General features: G+C 29.1%; 1 pseudogene; it reads left to right on the forward strand.

Annotated features, from left to right (window-relative positions):
* The first annotated feature begins 321 nt into the window (after window positions 1–321).
* LOC121173425 (chloroplast envelope membrane protein-like) lies at window positions 322–1,011 on the forward strand (annotated as a pseudogene).
* Window positions 1,012–5,711: the final 4,700 nt, after the last annotated feature.

The following is a 5,711-nucleotide window of genomic DNA, read 5'->3' on the forward strand; positions in this document are numbered from 1 at the left end:
GTTCCTTGGTGTATTGATAAAAAGTAATAATTTTTCTTTGAATCTTAACAATTGATATCCTTTTGAAACAATTTTTTTTTCTTCATTTGAATTGATAGTGAATTCTTTCAATTTCTTATTCGATTTATGTATTCTTTTTTCTAAACTAAACAAGGCAAGGACTAACTCCTGAACTGCAAGTAAAAAAAGTTATAGAATAGAATATAGATTTATCTACAAACTCTATGACTTGTAATAAAGCTTATGCTTGATAGAGAGGTTATTATCATATAGAGTTTGACGAATGAGATTGAGTTGAGTTCATTAAATAAAGACGAAAAAATGACAAAAAAGAAAACATTCATTCCTCTTCTATATCTTACATCTATAGTCTTTTTGCCCTAGTGTATCTCTTTCTCATTTAAGAAAAGTCTTGAATCTTGGTTTATTGATTGGTGGAATATTAGACAATCCAAAATTTTCTTGAATGATATTAAAGAAAAGAGTATTCTAAAAAAATTCATAAAATTTGAAGAACTGTTTTTCTTAGATGACATGTTAAAGAAATGAATGGAAACACATATACAAAACTTGCGTACTGGAATCTATAAAGAAATAATCCAATTAATCAAAACACACAACAAAGATCGTATGAATACAATTTTGTACTTCTCGAAAAATATAATTTGTTTCTTTATTCTAAGCGGTTATTCTATTCTTGGTAATCAAGAACTTGTTCTTATTAACTCTTTGGTTTGAGAATTTATATATAATTTAAGTGAGACAGTAAAATTTTTTTCTATTCTTCTATTAACTGACTTATGTATAGGATTCCATTCAACTCATGGTTGGGAACTAGTGATTGGTTTTGTCTATAAAGATTTTGGATTTGCTCAAAATGATCAAATTATATTTGGTCTTGTTTCCACTTCTCCTGTCATTCTAGATACAATTTTAAAATATTTGATTTTCCATTATTTAAATCGCGCATCTCCATCACTTGTAGTGATTTATCCTTCAATGAATGATTGACTGGAAAAAATGATTCACTTATCAAATTTTAATTTAAAGTTCTTTAGCTAAAAAGAAAGTAACTTTTAACCCCCTTAAATGAAAAAAGGGGTTCCTCGACTTGGATAGGAAACTATGCGAGTGACCTACCTAATCTTATTATAGAAATTTTCAGGATCAATGATTAGACCATGCAAACTAGAAATGCTTTTTCTTGTATAAAGGAAGGGATTAGTGGATCCATTTCCATATCGATCATGATATATATAATAATTCAAGCACCCATTTCAAACGCATATCCAAATTTTGCACATAAGGGTTATGAAAATCTCCAAGATGCAACTGGTCGTATTGTCTGTGCCAATTGCCATTTAGCTAATAAGCCAATGGATATTGAGGTTCCACAAGCGGTACTTCTTGATACTGTATTTGAAGCAGTTGTTCGAATTCCTTATGATATGCAAGTGAAACAAGTTCTTGCTAATGGTAAAAAAGGAGCTTTGAATGTGGGGGTTGTTCTTATTTTACCGAAATTGGCACCACCGATCGTATTTCGCCTGAGATTAAAAAGAAGATAGGCAATATGTCTTTTCAAAACTATCTCCCTACAAAAAAAATATTCTTGTGGTAGGCCTTGTTCCTGGTAAAAAAATATATAAAGAAATCACCTTTCCTATTCTTTCCCCGGATCCCACTACTAAGAGAGATGTTCATTTCTTAAAATATCCTATTTATCTTGACGGGAAGGGGTTAGATTTATCTTGACGGGAGCAAGAGTAATAATAATGTGTATAATGCTACATCAACGGGTATGATAAAAAAATCATACAAAAAGAAAAAGGGAGATACAAAATAATTATAGTGGATGCATTGGATGGACGTGAATTGATTGATATTATACCTCCGGGACAACTTCTTGTTTTAGAAGGTGAATCTATCAAAATTGATCGGCCATTATAAAGTAATCCAAATGTGGGTGGATTTGGTCAGACGGGATGCGGAAATAGTACTTTAAGATCCGTTGTCTGTCCAAAGTGTCTTGTTCTTCTTGGCATCTATTATTTTAAAACAAATCTTTTTATTTCTTAAGAAAAAATAATTTGAGAAGGTTTTATTATCCGAAATGAATTTCTAGTCTAAAATGAATTTGCTGTAATTTTTTCAACATATTGAACTCATAGAAATAACTATTTTTTTTTTTTTGATCTTTGTAATGTTTTTCTTTTAGTTTGTTTTGAGTACACTTCAAACCCACTCGGAGTTTTTTTTACACTACTAAATTAATCAATATTTTTATTACTATTTAAATATATTTATGATATTTTAAATATTTATTATTAACTCTTACTAAGAGATAATTATTAATACACGTGATGCAACCTAAACTATAAATTGATGAAATAGATGCTATAGTGCAAAGCTGCACCATACTTAATTATATTATAGACTATTATGAAGAGACAATTATTACTATAAAATGGTGCAGTTTGCACTTTAGATTGATGTGCTAGATACTATAGAGCAAAACTACACTAAATTTAACTATAGACTTTTTTTTATCGATCAGAAATAATTTTACTATAGACTACTATTAAGAGTTAAGAGATAATGAAATACTAGGGATGGGCGTGACTTGGCTTGTCCCACTGACGTGGTCTAACCTAAAATTAATTTGGACAGATTCTGATTTTAAAATTAGACTGGATTTAACGTCCTATATTATTTTCAAAAGAATAATTAGTTTGAATGATTTTCTATTAATAATAAAACTTTTTAGTTTAATAGATAATATTTTTATAACATTATATTATATTTATAATGATTATTTATTTAAAAAACACTTAATTTAAGTTTTATAATTCTTTTTATTTTATGATTTAATTAATAATTATACATAACGTTAAGAGTGATATATTATATATGTTAAAAAGTCGGTTAAAAAATATTATGGTTTTACAGTGATATTTTGAAAGAAAAAAAAAATTACAATAAAAGGTAAGTTAATCTTTTGTGGTACAAGGTTATCTATTTACTTTATTATAAAAAGTTTGTCTTCAGTGTACAATTTTGTCAGCCACAGTCAATATATATATATATATTCTTTCTTTTCTCTTATGTTTTTTTTTACGTTTCTTCTCTTCTTTTTATATTTTTTTCTTGTAACATTTTTATATATGAGAAAATAAATTACTTGATGACAGTGTAAAACAAATAATTTGTACCATTAGTCAATCACAAACATTTGAAAGGAATTGAATTCATGAGTTTTTTTTAAAGACAAAATAATAAACTACTAAGATTCTTATTTTGTTTAATTGATTTTATAAATATAATTTTACATGTAACATTAATCAAAAGTTATTAATTTTTATGAAATATAAATTAAAATAAAATATTTAATATTTTAAATATTTAATATTTAAATATATTTATATCTTAATATTTTTTAATTTATAAATTTTTATAATTAAAAAAAATTAATAATTTTTTACTAATGTTATATACAAAATAGTATTTATAAAATTAATTAAATAAAATAAGTGTTTCAGTGATTTATTATCTTATTTTCAAACAAAAGGTTATGAATTTAACTATCGTGAAGATGTTTTTTATTTTTCATTTTATTTAACCTTTTATCACATAAGCGCTATGTTAGCATTCTACATAAGTGTTACATTAACATTAAGAGCATCTTTAGTGCGAGATCTTGAGTTCAAGATCTGATCTTGTGTAAATCTTGCAATAAAGGTAATGCAAAGATCTCTAAGGTGGAGAATGAGTTCTTGTAGAAGAACCCTGAAAATCTCTGCATAAGCTTAAAAAAATAAAAAATTACCAATAGACCAACCAACCAACAACAAACCAAGCCGCAAGAAGAAGAAAAAAATGCAACAACGAAAAATGGTTTTATAGAAGAGGAAGAATGAAAAAAAAACATACCTTGAGTTCAATAGAGGGGGAGGGAGGAAGAAGGGGGAGTGGGAGGGGACGAAGGAAGAAGAAGGGACAGGGGGAAGGAGTAAGCAAAGGGACCACGGGAGAGGGAGGGGGAAGAAGGGTGAGGGGGAAGGGCGAAAGAAAGAAGAAGAAGAAGAAGAGGTAGGAGAAAAAGAAGAAGAAGAAAGGAAAAAAAAAAGAGACAAGAGAGAGGGAGGAGGAGAAAGTGGACATGTTGGGAAGTGGAGAAAGTGGAGAGAGAGGAAGTGGGATGTTGGGGAAGGAAAAGGTCATTGTGTACACATTCATGTTTGAAAAATTGAACCTCTATATTCCAAATTCAAACTTAGTTTTTTTTTTAAAAAAAAATTCAAGCTCAGTTAACTTTTTTTCCAAATCAAACTTAGTTAATTTTTTTTCTAAATTCAAGCTCAGTTAAATTTTTTTTCCAAATTCAAGCTCAATTAATTTTTTTTCCAAATTCAAGCCTAACAATTTTTTTTCAAATGGATCCAAATCAATTTGATTGACAAAGTTATATAAATTTTTTTTACAAAATTACAACATGTCTCCTTCGACCCAAAATTCTCAAAATCGTACTCCTTTTTTACCATCGCCACATCCAAATTATTTTATGTCATATGTGACATCGTCTACCCCGATATACATCTTTATATAATAAAATACATGAAAGTACAGAATTACATAAAATGAAATTTTATTCAATGAACATAAAGTAGTTCATGTGGGTAAAATGTTCACATTCACTTCACTATTATCAAATAAAACTTGTCAAAAATATTTTTGACTCAAAACATCATGCAATTAAAACAAAAACTTATGCCTGAATGTCACATCCCATCAGAGCATCATGTTCTATCCTCCCCTAGCATGAGATTCTCCATAGCCATCCGCCTAACCATATATTCCCACGAAAAAAAAGTTCAAGATCATCACAGGATCCAAACACAAACAATACACAGGGAGTGAGCTATCACATTCCTAACTAAAATATGAATAAATAAATACATAAGCAAAATACATTATAAAAATATTGATCACATAGTTCAACTTAATACAATCCATGCCACTTCACCACTTTATCATTTAAAACTCATTTTTCAATCACCAATCACATTACACATGAATTACACGCTCGATTCAAGACGTAACAACACTCGTCAATTTCATAATAAACAATTGACATACGTCAAGCCTATATGCAATATGGTACCATGTCAGTAAAAAAACAACATCAGAGCACTTAGGAGTACATAACAAAACACGTCACACAATGAGTATGTCAAGTCACTTTCACTAAGTAAAATCATAAGGTGACCAATCGGGGTCACTTTGTTTTGCGAGAATACTCTAACCATATGGGATTAACATAGGCTTAAAGGAGGATTCAAATCGAGTGTATTTACCCCCAAGGCCTAGACTCCGAAGAATCCATTAGGGTCTCACCTTCTTGATTAAGGTCCAACCCCTACAACAATTTTTGCATGCAGACACTACTCATGAATTATACAATACCCACGACCTTAATACCCACAACCTTACACTTATTTTCAAACACATTTAACACAATGCGCTACAATTTAACACCTCAGGTTCCTAACTTAAAACCCTACACTTTCTTTTTAACACCTCACGCATTACGCTATAATTTAACACCTCAAGTTCCTAACTTGGAACCCTACACTTTACATTTAACACCTCGTGCATAAACATTTTTGTCAAGGTAAATATTAATCGGGTTATTGTATAATTCACACTTATAA

The sequence above is a fragment of the Glycine max genome, chromosome 14 (assembly GCF_000004515.6).
Source record: "Glycine max cultivar Williams 82 chromosome 14, Glycine_max_v4.0, whole genome shotgun sequence".
Lineage (NCBI taxonomy): Eukaryota > Viridiplantae > Streptophyta > Magnoliopsida > Fabales > Fabaceae > Glycine > Glycine max.